Here is a 21,286-nt window from a genome sequence, read left to right as displayed (position 1 = left end):
AACCTCAATTTTCACATAGCCTCTTGCCTTTCATCTCCTTCATGATTCAAGCTAGAGGGTAAGGGTTAACATTGCTCAGCGGACAATCGTAAAGATTTACCTATGGTCCCCAAAGTCTTTTCGCATGCTCATTACCGCTAAAACCATTGGTACCTCCAAAGGAGGGCGGCAATAAGGCAAGGCAATAAGGCAAGGGCTACCTTGAGAAGTCACAGGCCCACCAAGATAATAACTCCTTATCCCACTTATCATGAATCATCAAAGAGGTCCAAAATTGGGTTAAGCATGAGGAGCTAATGCTAAATGAGACATTCACATGTAAAGAGAGTGTTTGAATAGGGGTTTGAAAGATAAGAGAATGGCAACAATGACACAAAATGCTCAATTGAGGAGGCTCATTCCTTTGATTTGAAAGGGAGAGGAGGGCTCCTTTTATAGGTGGAGAATCACCCTCTCTTCCATTGTTACAAATAACAACATAAAAATCTTCAACCCTTCAGTGACATAAGGGTAGATATCACCATCAATTGTCCTCTTAGGCTAAGTCTTCTATTGATTATGAAATTGAAGACTTTTTGACTTTGAGAGTGTGATGAGATAATAGCCAAGTCTAAGTGGCATGTAGGTGGAGATCCCACTTACACATGGCGGAATTCTCCTCTTCCACGTAGGTATTCTAGAAGAATCTTTCCCAATTATGCACCTACACACACTCCTCCACACGCCTTCCACACTCCCCAACTTGTAGCCTTATGGTAAATACCATATTAATAATACAATTAAAATCCATGTGAGCATGAAGGCCCACTTTTATTTTCCACATCACTAGCCTATCTACCATACCAAAGTATTTATCAAGCATACTTGTGGCATTTACAATGTGTGCACCCTAAATCAAGTAAAACCATTATATTTGAAGATAGAATGTTGTTATCAAGGTAGCTGCCAAGCCGCCGCATCACCACGCCGTTATTCCATTGTGGGCGCCGCAATCTTCTTAGACAAGCTTCCACCTTATTACCATTGCGAAACCATCAAAATATACACAAAATTAAAAATGAAAGATATCAATTTTTCATGTCACATCTTTCCCCCCCATGATCCTCCATGCTTGTCTGGGGGGTCTGCTGGCCATGGTGCTCGAGGGTAGAATATCTTTAGCCGGTACTCATTCGCACGTCCGGGAACCTCCTGGCCACTTGCATCCTCTAGAAGATAGTTGTTATTTTTAAACTTTTGCTTTATCCTGAAGGGACCTTCCCAGCGTCGAAGAAGCTTCTTATCCAGCCGTTTCTCCACACGGCCATCATACCTCTTTTCCTCCTGGATCAAATAAAACTATCCCCCCAGCCCCACATTGGCGGGAAGGGCTAAAGGCTCCATCAAAATGCATAGTGAAAGCAGGTGGTGGCGTTTCCAAATCTTCATATACTTCTTCCTTTGCTCCTGTTCCTTCCTCCTCTTCCTTCCTTGTAAGCAAATCTGCAAGAGAGGCCCTAGTGGTGTTTTCTGTAATAAAAGTGAAAGAGAATTCTTGAAGCTCGCAAATCCATTTTGCAAACTTTCCTCTTGCAGGATTGGGTTTGCGGACCAAGTATTGTAAAGAAGGTTGAGATGTGAGGAAGAAAAAAGGGCGAGGTAACAAGTATGACCTGAACTTCTTTACTGCAAAAACAAGAGACAAACCACCTTTCTCCATTTCACCATACCTCTCCTCGGCATCAGTGAGTTGTCGGCTTGCATAATACACTGGTTGCATACGCCCTTGCTCTCCCTTTTGCAAGAGTATAGCACCCACTGAATGTGATGAGACACTTGGGTTCACATAAAAGTCCTCCTCCCACCTAGGAGGCTGCACAATTGGACTTTGACTCATGCATTCCTTGAGCAAACAAAAAGATTGAATTTGATCGAGCCCCCATTGGAAAGAAACATTCTTCTTTGTTAACAGATTTATAGGATACATCTTCTCAGAGAACATGTCAACAAAGCGTTGGTAATACTTTGTTTTACCCAAAATCCTCCTTACCTCCCTTACATTGGTAGGTGGTGGGAGGGCCACAATTGCCTGCACCTTCTCAGGATCCATCTCTATGCCTTCTTCTGAAATAACATGTCCCAAGAGAACCACCTTCCTTCGTGCCAAGCGGCATTTTCCAGGATTAAGACACCCTTTTGCATCATCAATACTTTGCAAGGCCAACCTCAACTTTTCCAAGTGATCCATGCGGCTTGAATAAATGCAAAAATCATCCAAAAAGACCCTTATAAACTTCCCCAAGTAAGGTGCAAATACCTGACTCATGAAGCGTTGAAAAGTTGCTGGTGCATTGGTCAAGCCAAATGGCATCACCCTATAGGCATACACTCCCCAAGGGGTGATAAATGAGCTTTTCCTTTGATCTTCTTCACAAATCCGGATTTGAAAGTATCCAAAGTATCCATCACACACTGAGTACAACTCATGACCTGCAACTCGATCTAAAATCTCATCTTGAAAGGGTAGAGGATAATAATCCCTCTTTGTGCATGCATTCAAAGGGCGAAAGTCCACACACACATGCCATTTTCCACCCTTTTTGGGAGTGACTACAACTAGGGAAATCCACTCTGAATTCTCTACTGGAAAAATAAGTCCAGCTTCAAGCAAATTAGTTACCTCCTTCTTAAAGCACCTCTGCTTGCACTACTCCCAAATGCCTTAGCCGCTGCACCACTAGCTTACTTTGGGGCTTGAGATCAATCTTGTGCTCTACTAGGGTAACTTGGCGTACTTGTGAGTAGCTTTTTGCAAAAAGGTTAGGAAATCCATCCAACATTTTTAAGTAATTCTCCCTTTCAGTACCTGCTATGGACTCATCAAGAAGAAGTTCATTTTGTTGGTGAAGACTAGTGAGGTCCACATCTCCTTTCTTGCACATGGTTGAAGAAGCTTCCCCTTCCAAGGCTCCATTGTCTTCAGCATCCCCTCGATCCCTTCCCAGGGAAAGATCAAATGCAACTCCCTCCACCTCTCCTTCTTCTGAGATGGAATCCTCGGAGCTACCACTTGTCTCTTCTTCATCGAATGACTCTGACTCTGAACTTTCGGAAGTTGAAGGTTCACCTCTTACCACTTTCTTGCGACGACTCTTGATGTTGTAGTGGACCTTCTTATTCTCACCTTGTAGAATAAGATCACTTGTCTCCCACTTTTGAATTGCCTTCACTTGGCGAAGCCATGGCCTACCCAATATCAATGGGTAAGCCCTAGCATCAGGCTTTGTAGGAATGACCTGAAAAGTTGTAGGCACAGAAATACCACATACATTCACTCCCAAATTCCTGACAATTCCTAAGGTTTTCACCCTAGCTTATCAGCAAGTTTGATGCGATAGGGAGAGTTAGTAGAAGACAACTTTAAATCAGCATCTTTTATTGTTTTTTCACTCATGACATTGATTGATGCACCTCCATCAATGTATGCATTAGAAATTGTTTGCCCCTCAATGATGACATCAATCTCACAGGCACATCATCTCCTACATCAATATCCACCTTCTTAACCATAGGAGTCCCATTATCCCTCTTCTTCTTTTTCTTAGATTCCCTTGTGCTAGCCCGCTTACCCCATTCCTTTCTGAGCTTTGGAGAGAGTGCCAAAAGCTGTCCAAATGTGATTTGTGCTGTTTTCTACCTAAGATCTGTTAAGAGGTCATAACTAAGAGATCCTTGTCCAAGAGGAAAGTCAGATTGTCCGATTTTTCTCCTAGACGACTTCTTCTTCTTCTTATTTTTCTCCTCTTTTTCAGATTTATCTTCTTGTTCTTCTTCTTCTTGGCTTTTAGTTTTACGACCCCTTTTGCCATTAATGGCATCAATGTTTCCTCTTCTTCTGAGCATATTTCCTCTAAAAGTGCTAAACTTTTATCCTCACTTTTCCTCAACTTTGGACACTCAATGCGATAGTGCCCCTTCTCTTGACATTCATAGCATGTGACACTACTTCTATCCCTAGATTTTTATCCTCAGCTCGGGGAACCCTAGGTGGCCTTGCATTGACTAAGTGTAACTTCAAATTAGCAAATTTTGCCATAAGTTGTGCAATGTTATGATCCAAGGATGGAGCTTGTACCTGAGATGTTAAGGCTATCTCTACTCGTGGTGGGGTTGACACATTCAAAGAAGATTGGAATGTGGACTCAATGTGAAGAGTGGCCTCCTTCTTCAAAGCAATACGAAGAGCCTCTTTAAAATTAGTGGGATCTTTGCTAAGAACTTTTCCATGCAAGCGGGGATCCAAAGCCCTGATAAACTTACTCATCTTAAGGTGCTCCATTGCTAAACAACTCTTTGAATCTTCCATAGAAGGTGAAGAAGAAGAAGCAACAACATGTAAAGCAGCTTGTTGATATTTGATTAATAGGGCTTCATACCTCACTGAAAAGGCAGAAACTGACTCTCCATCCTTTTGGAAAATTTGATCCAATTGCAATAGTAAAGCATTTGGCGACTCCACTGTCCTAAATCTCTCCTTCATTACTTTGGTCAACCTTTCCCAATCATTCTTGGACTCCTCTGGCAAAGCCTCATGCCAAGTTAAGGCCACACCCTCCAAGAAATCTGGGAGTATTTCTGCCCTCTCCTTCATAGACCAACCCGTCAAGCGGCATGCTCGATTAAACTCTCAGAGATAACTCCCCGTGTCTTCTCCTTCCGATCCTTGGAACACCGGAATGTTGAACATCTTGCACCAAAAGATGAGTAGCAACAAGGGAAATTTACTTGTTTCAAAATAACTTTTCTTTAATCATGCGGGACCTTGAGGTTAAAATAGAATAATTCTAAGTAAAACCTGCCCGCCATCTCCACCAAAAGATGTGACACGAAGTTGGGGTTTGGACTTCGATCACTTCTCAAAATCAAAACACACTTGTATGGAACCTCACAGCCTCCTCACCTCCCTTTCTCTCCCTAAGTTAAGATAAAGATATACACATCAAAGGTGAGATCATAATTCATGGAAGAAAAGATGAAAGGCTCCGAAGAAGCAAGAATATTTGCCAGTCTTGCAGCTCCAAATAAGAGGGCAATTCTTTGTTGGAAGAAAATCTTCCGACTCAGGATTATGTGAACGAAAACATACGGGGAATATTGGTAAGGTCCATCCGTTCGAATTGGGCGATTTGGAAGGAACATATTAAATAAAGTGAATATAGCAATCACTTACAAGAGGTTAAGACACATGGGGTTTGCCTTCTGATAAGAGATTAGGAGGAATTAATCATGATTAAGAAGAAATAATGGCCAAAAGTCTATAAAAACAAAGATACACAGGGAATTGCAGTTTTAAATCCAAATACACTGTGTAAAAGAGGATTACATAGGTGCGTAGAGCTTGAAGAGAGCTTCGCGTCCATATAAAATTTTTCAAAGACGGACAACCGAGCGAAAAGCTATGAGCATTTTACTACAAGACTAACAAAGTGCCAAAATTCGCCTAAAAGTTAGCAACTTTGGGAGAAATTCTGATCATCAATGAAGTAAGGGATTAAGAAATTATTTACATGAGTGGAAAGAGCATATAAAGAGCTTCTTAGCCATATGATCAATTTAAGAAACCAACACTTGAGTGATGAGTAATTACCGGTTGAAAATTGGGTATTGGACCACAAAAACTGCACTTCACTCTCTTTGCATGAAACCTCAATTTTCACATAGCCTCTTGCCTTTCATCTCCTTCATGATTCAAGCTACAGGGTAAGGGTTAACATTGCTCAGCGGACAATCGTAAAAATTTACATATAGTCCCCAAAGTCTTTCCGCATGCTCATTACCGCTAAAACCATTGGTACCTCCAAAGGAGGGCGGCAATAAGGCAAGGGCTACCTTGAGAAGTCACAGGTCCACCAAGATAATAACTCCCTATCCCACTTATCACATGAATCATCAAAGAGGTCCAAAATTGGATTAAGCATGAGGAGCTAATGCTAAATGAGACATTCACATGTAAAGAGAGTGTTTGAATAGGGGTTTGAAAGATAAGAGAATGGCAACAATGACACAAAATGCTCAATTGAGGAGGCTCATTCCTTTGATTTGAAAGGGAGAGGAGGGTTCCTTTTATAGGTGGAGAATCACCCTCTCTTCCATTGTTACAAATTACAACATAAAAATCTTCAACCCTTCAGTGACATAAGGGTAGATGTCACCATCAATTGTCCTCTTAGGCTAAGTCTTCTATTGATTATTAAATTGAAGACTTTTTGACTTTGAGAGTGTGATGAGATAATAGCAAAGTCTAAGTGGCATGTAGGTGGAGATCCCACTTACACAAGGTGGAATTCTCCTCTTCCATGTAGGCATTCTAGAAGAATCTTTCCCATTTATGCACCTACACACACTCCTCCACACGCCTTCCACACTCCCCAACTTGTAGCCTTATGGTGAATACCATATTAATAATACAATTAAAATCCATGTGAGCATGAAGGCCCACTTTTATTTTCCACATCACTAGCCTATCTACCATACCAAAGTATTTATCAAGCATACTTGTGGCATTTACAATGTGTGCACTCTAAATCAAGTAAAACCATTATATTTGAAGATAGAATGTTGTTATCAAGGTAGCCGCCAAGCCGCCACATCACCACGCCGTTATTCCATTGTGGGCGCCGTAATCTTCTTGGACAAGCTTCCACCTTATTACCATTGCGAAACCATCAAAATATGTACAAAATTGAAAATGAAAGATATCAATTTTTCATGTCACATCTTCCCCCCCCCAGCAGATCCTCCATGCTTGTCTGGGGGGTCTGTTGGCCATGGTGCTCGAGGGTAGAATATCTTTAGCCGCCGGTACTCATTGGCACGTCCAGGAACCTCCTGGGCCACTTGCATCCTCTAGAAGATAGGTGTTATTTTCGAACTTTTGCTTTATCCTGAAGGGACCTTCCCAGCGTCGAAGAAGCTTCTTATCCAGCCGTTTCTCCACACGGCCATCATACCTCTTTTCCTCCTGGATCATATAAAACTATCCCCCCAGCCCCACATTGGCTGGAAGGGCTAAAGGCTCCATCAAAATGCATAGTGAAAGCAGGTGGTGGTGGCGTTTCCAAATCTTCATATACTTCTTCCTTGCTCCTGTTCCTTCTTCCTCTTCCTTCTTCCTTCCTTGTAAGCAAATCTGCAAGAGAGGCCCTAGTGGTGTTTTCTGTAATAAAAGTGAAAGAGAATTCTTGAAGCTCGCAAATCCACTTTGCAAACTTCCCTCCTACAGGATTGGGTTTGAGGACCAAGTATTGTAAAGAAGGTTGAGATGTGAGCAAGAGAAAAGGGCGAGGTAACAAGTATGACCTGAACTTCTTTACTGCAAAAAAAAGAGACAAACCACCTTTCTCCATTTCACCATACCTCTCCTCGGCATCAGTGAGTTGTCGGCTTGCATAATACACTGGTTGCATACGCCCTTGCTCTCCCTTTTGCAAGAGTATAGCACCCACTGAATGTGATGAGACACTTGTGTTCACATAAAAGTCCTCCCCCCACCTAGGAGGCTGCACAATTGGACTTTGACTCATGCATTCCTTGAGCAAACAAAAAGATTGAATTTGATCGGGCCCCCATTGGAAAGAAACATTCTTCTTTGTTAACAGATTTATAGGATACATCTTCTCAAAGAACATGTCAACAAAGCGTTGGTAATACTTTGTTTTACCCAAAATCCTCCTTACCTCCCTTACATTGGTAGGTGGTGGGAGGGCCACAATTGCCTGCACCTTCTCAGGATCCATCTCTATGCCTTCTTCTGAGATAACATGTCCCAAGAGAACCACCTTCCTTCGTGCCAAGCGGCATTTTCAAGGATTAAGACACCCTTTTGCATCATCAATACTTTGCAAGGCCAACCTCAACTTTTCCAAGTGATCCATGCGGCTTGAATAAATGCAAAAATCATCCAAAAAGACCCTTATAAACTTCCCCAAGTAAGGTGCAAATACCTGACTCATGAAGCGTTGAAAAGTTGCTGGTGCATTGGTCAAGCCAAATGGCATCACCCTATAGGCATACACTCCCCAAGGGGTGATAAATGAGGTTTTCCTTTGATCTTCTTCACAAATCCGGATTTGAAAGTATCCAGAGTATCCATCACACACTGAGTACAACTCATGACTTGCAACTTGATCCAAAATCTCATCCTAAAAGGGTAGAGGATAATAATTCCTCCTTGTGCATGCATTCAAAGGGCGAAAGTCCACACACAAAGGGTGAAAGTCCACACACACACACGCCATTTTCCACCCTTTTTGGGAGTGACTACAACTAGGGAAATCCACTCTGAATTCTCTACTGGAAAAATAAATCCAGCTTCAAGCAAATTAGTTACCTCCTTCTTAAAGCACCTCTGCTTGCACTACTCCCAAATGCCTTAGCCGCTGCACCACTGGCTTACTTTGGGGCTTGAGATCAATCTTGTGCTCTACTAGGGTAACTTGGCGTACTTGTGAGTAGCTGTTTGCAAAAAGGTTAGGAAATCCATCCAATATTTTTAAGTAATTCTCCCTTTCAGTACCTGCTATGGACTCATCAAGAAGAAGTTCATTTTGTTGGTGAAGACTAGTGAGGTCCACATCTCCTTTCTTGCACATGGTTGAAGAAGCTTCCCCTTCCAAGGCTCCATTGTCTTCAACATCCCCTCGATCCCTTCCCAGGGAAAGACCAAATGCAACTTCCTCCACCTCTCCTTCTGAGATGGAATCCTCGGAGCTACCACTTGTCTCTTCTTCATCGGATGACTCTGACTCTGAACTTTCGGAAGTTGAAGGTTCACCTCTTACCACTTTCTTGCGAGGACTCTTGATGTTGTAGTGGACCTTCTTATTCTTACCTTGTAGAATAAGATCACCTGTCCCCCACTTTTGAATTGCCTTCACTTGGCGAAGCCATGGCCTACCCAATATCAATGGGTAAGCCCTAGCATCAGGCTTTGTAGGAATGACCTGAAAAGTTGTAGGCACAGAAATACCACATACATTCACTCCCAAATTCCTGATAATTCCTAAGGTTTTCACCCTACTTTATCAGCAAGTTTGATGCGATAGGGAAAGTTAGTAGAAGACAACTTTAAATCAGCATCTTTTATTGTTTTTTCACTCATGACATTGATTGATGCACCTCCATCAATGTATGCATTAGAAATTGTTTGCCCCTCAATGATGACATCAATCTCACAGGCACATCACCTCCTACATCAATATCCACCTTCTGAACCATAGGAGTCCCATTATCCCTCTTCTTCTTTTTCTTAGATTCCCTTGTGCTAGCCAGCTTACCCCATTCCTTTCTGAGCTTTGGAGAGAGTGCCAAAAGCTGTCCAAATGTGATTTGTGCTGTTTTCTCCCTAAGATCTGTTAAGAGGTCATAACTAAGAGATCCTTGTCCAAGAGGAAAGTCAGATTGTCCAATTTTTCTCCTAGACGACTTCTTCTTCTTCTTAATTTTCTCCTCTTCTTCAGATTTATCTTCTTGTTCTTCTTCTTCTTGGCTTTTAGTTTTACGACCCCTTTTTGCCATTAATGGCATCAATGTTTCCTCTTCTTCTGAGCATATTTCTTCTAAAAGTGCTAAACTTTTATCCTCACTTTTCCTCAACTTTGGACACTCAGTGCGATAGTGCCCCTTCTTGACATTCATAGCATGTGACACTACTTCTATCCCTAGGTTTATCCTCAGCTCTCGTGAAACCCTAGGTGGCCTTGCATTGACTAAGTGTAACTTCAAATCAGTAAATTCTGCCATAAGTTGTGCAATGTTATGATCCAAGGATGGAGCTTGTACCTGAGATGTTGAGGCTATCTCTACTCGTGGTGGGGTTGGCACATTCAGAGAAGATTGGAATGTGGACTCAATGTGAAGAGTGGCCTCCTTCTTCAAAGCAATACGAAGAGCCTCTTTAAAATTAGTGGGATCTTTGCTAAGAACTTTTCCATGCAAGCGGGGATCCAAAGCCCTGATAAACTTGCTCATCTTAAGGTGCTCCATTGCTAAACAACTCTTTGAATCTTCCATAGAAGGTAAAGAAGAAGAAGCAACAACATGTAAAGCAGCTTGTTGATATTTGATGAATAAGGCTTCATACCTCACTGAAAAGGCAGAAACTGACTCTCCATCCTTTTGGAAAATTTGATCCAATTGCAATAGTAAAGCATTTGGCAACTCCACTGTCCTAAACCTCTTCTTCATTGCTTTGGTCAACCTTTCCAAATCATTCTTAGACTCCTCTGGCAAAGCCTCATGCCAAGTTAAGGCCACACCCTCCAAGGAATCTGGGAGTATTTCTGCCCTCTCCTTTCATAGACCAACCCGTCAAGCGGCATGCTCGGTTAAACTCTTGGAGATAACTCCCCGGGTCTTCTCCTTCCGATCCTTGGAACACCGAAATGTTGAATATCTTGCACCAAAAGATGAGTAGCAACAAGGGAAATTTACTTGTTTCAAAATAACTTTTCTTTAATCATGCGGGACCTTGAGGTTAAAATAGAATAATTCTAAGTAAAACCTGCCCACCGTCTCCACCAAAAGATGTGACACGAAGTTGGGGTTTGGAGTTCGATCACTTCTCAAAATCAAAACACACTTGTATGAAACCTCACAGCCTCCTCACCTCCCTCTCTCTCCCTAAGTTAAGATAAAGATATACACATCAAAGGTGAGATCATAATTCATGGAAGAAAAGATGAAAGGCTCCGAAGAAGAAAGAATTTTTGCCAGTCTTGTAGCTCCAAATAAGAGGGCAATTCTTTGTTGGAAGAAAATCTTCCGACTCAGGATTATGTGAACGGAAACATACGGGGAATATTGGTAAGGTCCATCCGTTTGAATTAGGCGATTTGGACAGAACATATTAAAGAAAATGAATATAGCAATCACTTACAAGAGGATAAGACACATGGGGTTTGCCTTCTGATAAGAGATTAGGAGGAATTAATCATGATTAAGAAGAAATAATGGCCAAAAGTTTAAAAAACAGAGATACACAGGGAATTACAGTTTTAAATCCATATAGACTCTGTAAAAGAGGATTACATAGGTGCGTAGATCTTGAAGAGTTCACGCCCATATAAAAACCTTCAAAGACGGACAACCGAGCGAAAAGTTATGAGCATTTTACTACAAGACTAACAAACTGCCAAAATTCGCGCTAAAAGTTAGCAACTTTGGGAGAAATTCTGATCATCAATGAAGTAAGGGATTAAGAAATTAGTTACATGAGTGGAAAGAGCATATAAAGAGCTTCCTAGCCATATGATCAATTTAAGAAACCAACACCTGAGTGATGAGTAATTACCGGTTGAAAATTGGGTATTGGACCACAAAAACTGCACTTCCCTCTCTTTGCATGAAACCTCAATTTTCACATAGCCTCTTGCCTTTCATCTCCTTCATGATTCAAGCTAGAGGGTAAGGGTTAACATTGCTCAGCGGACAATCATAAAGATTTACCTATGGTCCCCAAAGTCTTTCCGCATGCTCATTACCGCTAAAACCATTGGTTTGTCCAAAGGAGAGCGGCAATAAGGCAAGGGCTACCTTGAGAAGTCACAGGCCGACCAAGATAATAACTCCTTATCCCACTTATCATGAATCATCAAAGAGGTCCAAAATTGGGTTAAGCATGAGGAGCTAATGCTAAATGAGACATTCACATGTAAAGAGAGTGTTTGAATAGGGGTTTGAAAGATAAGAGAATGGCAACAATGACACAAAATGCTCAATTGAGGAGGCTCATTCCTTTGATTTGAAAGGGAGAGGAGGGCTCCTTTTATAGGTGGAGAATCACCCTCTCTTCCATTGTTACAAATTACAACATAAAAATCTTCAACCCTTCAGTGACATAAGGGTAGATGTCACCATCAATTGTCCTCTTAGGCTAAGTCTTCTATTGATTATTAAATTGAAGACTTTTTGACTTTGAGAGTGTGATGAGATAATAGCCAAGTCTAAGTGGCATGTAGGTGGAGATCCCACTTACACATGGCGGAATTCTCCTCTTCCATGTAGGCATTCTAGAAGAATCTTTCCCAATTATGCACCTACACACACTCCTCCACACGCCTTCCACACTCCCCAACTTGTAGCCTTATGGTGAATACCATATTAATAATACAATTAAAATCCATGTGAGCATGAAGGCCCACTTTTATTTTCCATATCACTAGCCTATCTACCATACCAAAGTATTTATCAAGCATACTTGTGGCATTTACAATGTGTGCACCCTAAATCAAGTAAAACCATTATATTTGAAGATAGAATGTTGTTATCAAGGTAGCTGCCAAGCCGCCGTATCACCACGCCGTTATTCCATTGTGGGCACCGCAATCTTCTTGGACAAGCTTCCACCTTATTACCATTGCGAAACCATCAAAATATGTACAAAATTGAAAATGAAAGATATCAATTTTTCATGTCACATCTTTCCCCCAGCAGATCCTCCATGCTTGTCTGGGGGGGATCTGCTGGCCATGGTGCTCGAGGGTAGAATATCTTTAGCCGGTACTCATTGGCACGTCCGGGAACCTCCTGGGCCACTTGCGTCCTCTAGAAGATAGGTGTTATTTTTGAACTTTTGCTTTATCCTGAAGGGACCTTCCCAGCGTCGAAGAAGCTTCTTATCCAGCCGTTTCTCCACACGGCCATCATACCTCTTTTCCTCCTGGATCAAATAAAACTATCCCCCCAGCCCCACATTGGCTGGAAGGGCTAAAGGCTCCATCAAAATGCAGATAGTGAAAGCAGTTGGTGACATTTCCAAATCTTCATTTACTTCTTCCTTTGCTCTTGTTCCTTCTTCCTCTTCCTCCCTTGTAAGCAAATCTGCAAGAGAGGCCCTAGTGGTGTTTCCAAATCTTCATATACTTCTTCCTTTGCTCCTGTTCCTTCTTCCTCTTCCTCCCCTATAAGCAAATCTGCAAGAGAGGCCCTAGTGGTGTTTTCTGTAATAAAAGTGAAAGAGAATTCTTGAAGCTCGCAAATCCACTTTGCAAACTTCCCTCCTGCAGGATTGGGTTTGCGGACCAGGAATTGTAAAGAAGGTTGAGATGTGAGGAAGAAAAAAGGGTGAGGTAACAAGTATGACCTGAACTTCTTTACTGCAAAAACAAGAGACAAACCACCTTTCTCCATTTCACCATACCTCTCCTCGGCATCAGTGAGTTGTCGGCTTGCATAATACACTGGTTGTTGCATACGCCCTTGCTCTCCCTTTTGCAAGAGTATAGCACCCACTGAATGTGATGAGACACTTGGGTTCACATAAAAGTCTCCCCCCCACCTAGGAGGCTGCACAATTGGACTTTGACTCATGCATTCCTTGAGCAAATAAAAAGATTGAATTTGATCGGGCCCCCATTGGAAAGAAACATTCTTCTTTGTTAAGAGATTTATAGGATACATCTTCTCAGAGAACATGTCAACAAAGCGTTGGTAATACTTTGTTTTACCCAAAATCCTCCTTACCTCCCTTACATTGGTAGGTGGTGGGAGGGCCACAATTGTCTGCACCTTCTCAGGATCCATCTCTATGCCTTCTTCTGAAATAACATGTCCCAAGAGAACCACCTTCCTTCGTGCCAAGCGGCATTTTCCAGGATTAGACACCCTTTTGCATCATCAATACTTTGCAAGGCCAACCTCAACTTTTCCAAGTGATCCATGCGGCTTGAATAAATGCAAAAATCATCCAAAAAGACCCTTATAAACTTCCCCAAGTAAGATGCAAATACCTGACTCATGAAGCGTTGAAAAGTTGCTGGTGCATTGGTCAAGCCAAATGGCATCACCCTATAGGCATACACTCCCCAAGGGGTGATAAATGAGGTTTTCCTTTGATCTTCTTCACAAATCCGGATTTGAAAGTATCCAGAGTATCAACTCATGACCTGCAACTTGATCCAAAATCTCATCCTGAAAAGGTAGAGGATAATAATCCCTCTTTGTGCATGCATTCAAAGGGCGAAAGTCCACACACACACGCCATTTTCCACCCCTTTTGGGAGTGAGTACAACTGGGGAAATCCACTCTGAATTCTCTACTGGAAAAATAAATCCAGCTTCAAGCAAATTAGTTACCTCCTCTTAAGCACCTCCTCTTAAGCAAATTAGTTACCTCCTCTTAAGCACCTCTGCTTGCACTACTCCCAAACGCCTTAGCCGCTGCACCACTGGCTTACTTTGGGGCTTGAGATCAATCTTGTGCTCTACTAGGGTAACTTGGCGTACTTGTGAGTAGCTGTTTGCAAAAAGGTTAGGAAATCCATCCAACATTTTTAAGTAATTCTCCCTTTCAGTACCTGCTATGGACTCATCAAGAAGAAGTTCATTTTGTTGGTAAAGACTAGTGAGGTCCACATCTCCTTTCTTGCACATGGTTGAAGAAGCTTCCCCTTCCACGGCTCCATTGTCTTCAGCATCCCCTCGATCCCTTCCCAGGGAAAGACCAAATGCAACTCCCTCCACCTCTCCTTCTGAGATGGAATCCTCGGAGCTACCACTTGTCTCTTCTTCATCGGATGACTCTGACTCTGAACTTTCGGAAGTTGAAGGTTCACCTCTTACCACTTTCTTGCGACGACTCTTGATGTTGTAGTGGACCTTCTTATTCTCACCTTGTAGAATAAGATCACCTGTCTCCCACTTTTGAATTGCCTTCACTTGGCGAAGCCATGGCCTACCCAATATCAATGGGTAAGCCCTAGCATCAGGCTTTGTAGGAATGACCTGAAAAGTTGTAGGCACAGAAATACCACATACATCCACTCTCAAATTCCTGACAATTCCTAAGGTTTTCACCCTAGTGTTATCAGCAAGTTTGATGCGATAGGGAGAGTTAGTAGAAGACAACTTTAAATCAGCATCTTTCATTGTTTTTTTACTCATGACATTGATTGACGCACCTCCATCAATGTATGCATTAGAAATTGTTTGCCCCTCAATGATGACATCAATCATCACACGCACATCATCTCCTGCATCAATATCCACCTTCTGAACCATAGGAGTCCCATTATCCCTCTTCTTCTTTTTCTTAGATTCCCTTGTGCTAGCCAGCTTACCCCATTCCTTTCTGAGCTTTGGAGAAAGTGCCAAAAGCTGCCCAAATGTGATTTGTGCTGTTTTCTCCCTAAGATCTGTTAAGAGGTCATAACTAAGAGATCCTTGTCCAAGAGGAATATTAGATTGTCCAATTTTTCTCCTAGACGACTTCTTCTTCTTCTTATTTTTCTCCTCTTCTTCAGATTTATCTTCTTGTTCTTCTTCTTCCTGGCTTTTAGTTTTACGACCCCTTTTTGCCATTAATGGCATCAATGTTTCCTCTTCTTCTGGGCATATTTCTTCTAAAAGTGCTAAACTTTTATCCTCACTTTTCCTCAACTTTGGACACTCAGTGCGATAGTTCCCCTTCTCTTGACATTCATAGCATGTGACACTACTTCTATCCCTAAGTTTTATCCTCAGCTCGTGGAACCCTAGGTGGCCTTGCATTGACTAAGTGTAACTTCAAATCAGCAAATTCTGCCATAAGTTGTGCAATGTTATGATCCAAGGATGGAGCTGAGATGTTGAGGCTATCTCTACTCGTGGTGGGGTTGGCACATTCAGAGAAGATTGGAATGTGGACTCAATGTGAAGAGTGGCCTCCTTCTTCAAAGCAATACGAAGAGCCTCTTTAAAATTAGTGGGATCTTTGCTAAGAACTTTTCCATGTAAGCGGGGATCCAAAGCCCTGATAAACTTGCTCATCTTAAGGTGCTCCATTGCTAAAGAACTCTTTGAATCTTCCATAGAAGGTAAAGAAGAAGAAGCAACAACATGTAAAGCAACTTGTTGATATTTGATGAATAAGGCTTCATACCTCACTGAAAAGGCAAAAACTGACTCTCCATCCTTTTGAAAAATTTGATCCAATTGCAATAGTAAAGCATTTGGCGACTCCACTGTCCTAAATCTCTCCTTCATTGCTTTGGTCAACCTTTCCCAATCATTCTTAGACTCCTCTGGCAAAGCCTCATGCCAAGTTAAGGCCACACCTTCCAAGAAATCTGGGAGTATTTTTGCCCTCTCCTTCATAGACCAACCCGTCAAGCGGCATGCTCGGTTAAACTCTCGGAGATAACTCCCCGGGTCCTCCTTCTGATCCTTGGAACACCGGAATGTTGAACATCTTGTACCAAAAGATGAGTAGCAACAAGGGTAATTTACTTGTTTTAAAATAACTTTTCTTTAATCATGTGGACCTTGAGGTTAAAATAGAATAATTCTAAGTAAAACCTGCCCGCCGTCTCCACCAAAAGATGTGACATGAAGTTGGGGTTTGGACTTCGATCACTTCTCAAAATCAAAACACACTTGTATGAAACCTCACAGCCTCCTCACCTCCCTTTCTCTCCCTAAGTTAAGATAAAGATATACATATCAAAGGTGAGATCATAATTCATGGAAGAAAAGATGAAAGCTCCGGAGAAGCAAGAATTTTTGCCAGTCTTGTAGCTCCAAATAAGAGGGCAATTCTTTGTTGGAAGAAAATCTTCCGACTCAGGATTATGTGAACGGAAACATACGAGGAATATTGGTAAGGTCCATCCGTTCGAATTGGGCGATTTGGACGGAACATATTAAAGAAAATGAATATAGCAATCACTTACAAGAGGATAAGACACATGGGGTTTGCCTTTTGATAAGAGATTAGGAGGAATTAATCATGATTAAGAAGAAATAATGGCCAAAAGTCTATAAAAATAGAGATACATAGGGAATTGCAGTTTTAAATCCATATAGGCTGTGCAAAAGAGGATTACATAGCTGCGTAGAGCTTGAAGAGAGCTTCGCGCCCATATAAAAACTTTCAAAAACGAACAACCGAGCGAAAAGTTATGAGCATTTTACTACAAGACTAACAAACTGCCAAAATTCGCCTAAAAGTTAGCAACTTTGGGAGAAATTCTGATCATCAATGAAGTAAGGGATTAAGAAATTAGTTACATGAGTGGAGAGAGCATATAGAGAGCTTCCTAGCCATATGATCAATTTAAGAAACCAACACTTGAGTGATGAGTAATTACCGGTTGAAAATTGGGTATTGGACCACAAAAACTGCACTTCCCTCTCTTTGCATGAAACCTCAATTTTCACATAGCCTCTTGCCTTTCATCTCCTTCATGATTCAAGCTAGAGGGTAAAGGTTAACATTGCTCAGCGAACAATCGTAAAGATTTACCTATGGTCCCCAAAGTCTTTCCGCATGCTCATTACCACTAAAACCATTAGTACCTCCAAAGGAGGGCGACAATAAGGCAAGGGCTACCTTGAGAAGTCACAGGCCCACCAAGATAATAACTCCTGATCCCACTTATCATGAATCATCAAAGAGGTCCAAAATTGGGTTAAGCATGAGGAGCTAATGCTAAATGAGACATTCACATGTAAAAAGAGTGTTTGAATAGGGGTTTGAAAGATAAGAGAATGGCAACAATGACACAAAATGCTCAATTGAAGAGGCTCATTCCTTTGATTTGAAAGGGAGAGGAGGGCTCCTTTTATAGGTGGAGAATCACCCTCTCTTCCATTGTTGCAAATTACAACATAAAAAGCTTCAACCCTTCAGTGACATAAGGGTAGATGTCACCATCAATTGTCCTCTTAGGCTAAGTCTTCTATTGATTATTAAATTGAAGACTTTTTGACTTTAAGAGTGTGATGAGATAATAGCCAAGTCTAAGTGGCATGTAGGTGGAGATCCCACTTACACATGGCGGAATTCTCCTCTTCCATGTAGGCATTCTAGAAGAATCTTTCCTAATTATTGTGAGATCCCCCTGTTCCCACCGAGCAACGGATTCGGGTACTAGCAGCGGAAGTAGCACTTCTCGCGCGGGACAGGGGTCCCACATTCGGAGCCTCGTCCACGGATATCCGGACAAAAGACTAATCTGTCAGTTTTTCCAAAACTGAACCCGGAAAAACTTCCCTTATCCGGAAAGCACGGGCGATTCCTCCAGGATAACTTTTTACTCTAACGTAGTCAAGACCATTAGTGATCAAACTGATCCAACTGCACCTATAAAGATACTCGGTCAGATCAAGGAAGAAACTTGCACTTGGATCATTGGGATCAACGCTTTTTTCCCCATCAAGAGGCACAGCCGTTGATTCCTTACCATAGAATAATTACTATCCGGGACTTACTTTATCTATCGTAATAACAGAAATTGAGTCTCGATTTACGGATCCATTAGTCCAGCCTAACCCCATCCGATCCCATGGGTTAGCCAACCGCCCAACCACTGTAGTGATGGGATCCAATTTGGAATTTGGTTAGGTTTTGTCCCGGGTGTACCAAGGAAAAGAGTTCCAAGGCCCCCTACCCGGAAGTTCATGCAAACATAAAACTAGCCACACCACTTACACACCCAATATGAAATGGCCTTTTTCTTAGCATCAGCTAACTTTAAAACAATCCTTTAATGAAACCATAGTACCACTGATCACAATCTTCCAAATTATCCGGTTGATTCTTAATTTCCCATCATTCCTTCATCAGAGTATCTATGGCATCATTGGCAACTAGAACGCTCACCACCTGTCCACTCAGGGGCCTTTTCAATAGTTCCTAGCCCATAATACTCGGCAATATAATCACTTATAAAAATCAAGATGGACTCTCGTTGAAGATCAGCAAGATCAACCAACAGATCCATAAAGAAGAGCCATGGACTCATCCATTGAAGACCAGCAAGGTCAATCAACAAGATCCATGCCCGGTTTCAGAAAACAACTCTTACTCCTTGTTCCAATATCTTCCTCAATGCACGCGTGGGTATCCTAGGCGACCCAGAGCCCGAGCACCGTATGGTCAGCACCCTCTAGGATCCTTCGCAGGTGACCTAGCGCTTCACTCATAGGCCGCTTCCTTGGTCCCTCATCCACCGTACCGGAAGCTCACCATTTTAATCGAACCGAGGCTGGTCAAGACCTCGGCCGACTTTGCTACGCGAGACGTCCTCCATTGACTCTCCGTCACAACAGTTGCAACTTTATCAGTTAGGTCTCCACAACCTTAATCACAAGACGGTCAAAATGCTTCCCCAGCATTCTTGACATAAAACAGCCATTTACAAACAGCATTTACAAACAGTTTACAAATACAGTTTCTATATTAACTCTCATTTTTCCACATTATCCCTCATTAATCCACATTACTTATTCCACATTCCATTTATATGTGTACTCGTCCAATCACATCATTTTCCATCTCTTCACTTCAGATTCCTTCACATCACATATCATATATTCACATCCATATCCACATCCATACATCCACATCCACATCCACATTCACATCCATACATCCACATCTACATGCTTACCTCCATTTTCACATCCTCATTTATACATCCACATCCCATATCCACATTCATACATACACATCCATATCCACATCCATACATCCACATCCACATGCATACATCCATTATCACGTCCTCATTCATACATCCACATCCACATTCCCATTCACATCTATACATCCACATCTACATCCACATACATACATACATCCACATCCACATTCCACATTCACATCTATACATCCACATCTACATCCACATTCACATACATCCACATCCACATTCCCATTCACATACATCCACATCCACATTCCCATTCACATCTATACATCCACATCTGCATCCACATACATACATACATCCACATCTACATTCCACATTCACATCTATACATCCACATCTACATCCACATTCACATACATCTACATCCACATCCACATTCACATCCATATCCACATTCACATTCACATCTATACATCCACATCTACATCCACATACATACATACATCCACATCCACATTCCACATTCACATCTATACATCCACATTCACATACATCTACATCCACATTCCCATTCACATCTATACATCCACATCTACATCCACATTCACATCTATGCATATACATCTTCATTCATACATCCATTTTCACATTCATACATCCACACTCCCATCTCCACATCCACACATCCACATACATACATCCATTTCTACATTCCCATTCATATAACCCCATATGCTTTCACATCTAATCTTTTACATCACATCCATTCTCGCCTTACCTCATCCCATACACATCTTATCACATCTTAATTCATCTTATCACCTCCTAACTTATTTCATAAGCATCTTGTCACATCTTATACACCTCTTATCACATCCTATCACATCTCATATCTATTTATAGAATACAAGAGAATTCTTATATTTGATATAAGATTTCTTTACACATAAATTCTATTTAAGAAGATTAATACTTTCGAAGTAAAAATCAATCGTTTATGCATCTTCCTATGCATAAATTCATTTTAAATGAAAATGACACTTTTGAATTAAATTTCAATCTTTTATGCATTTTCCTATGCATAAATTCAATTTAGATGAGAATGACACTTTTGAATTAAAAATCAATCTTTTATGCATCTTCTTATGCATAAATTCAATTTGGTAGGAATTACACTTTTAGAATAAAAGAATTTCTCTTATGCATCTAAGTTATGCATAAAATCCATTTATGATGAAAAATCACACTTTTAGTACAAAAAGAATATCTTTTATGCATACCTCTATGCATGAAATCCAATATGATAAAAGTAACACTTTTACAATAAAATAATCAACTTTTATGCATACCTCTATGCATGAAATTCAATTATGATAAAACTAACACTTTTATATTAAAATAATAATCTTTTATACATACCTTTATGCATGAAATCTAATTATGATAAAAGTAACACTTTTATGTTAAAATAATAATCTTTTATGCATACCTCTATGCATGAAAATCAATTATGATAAAAGTAACACTTTTATATTAAAATAATAATCTTTTATGCATACCTTTATGCATGAAATCTAATTATGATAAAAGTAACACTTTTATGTTAAAATAATAATCTTTTATGCATACCTCTATGCATGAAAATCAATTATGCATAATATAAAAATCAATTTCTCTAGGATTACAATGAATATCTTTCAATTAATCTAGGATGATAATTCCTAGAATATGGTAGGAAGTCCTCTTTTTATGCTTTGAATGAAATTATTTTATGCGTAATTTTTATAAAAATTTTGCCATAGCTCCGCTGTGCTATGACTAATAAATCTCAATTTTTCTAAGAGATAAAGCTTATCATTAAGGAAATAATTAGAATGATCCCTAATTGGATCATTAAT

This window comes from Cibotium barometz, chromosome 28, assembly GCF_041138505.1.
Source record: "Cibotium barometz isolate CiBa-2024 chromosome 28, ASM4113850v1, whole genome shotgun sequence".
In the NCBI taxonomy this organism is placed as follows: Eukaryota; Viridiplantae; Streptophyta; class Polypodiopsida; order Cyatheales; family Cibotiaceae; genus Cibotium; species Cibotium barometz.
Note: the sequence above shows the minus strand (reverse complement) of the source record.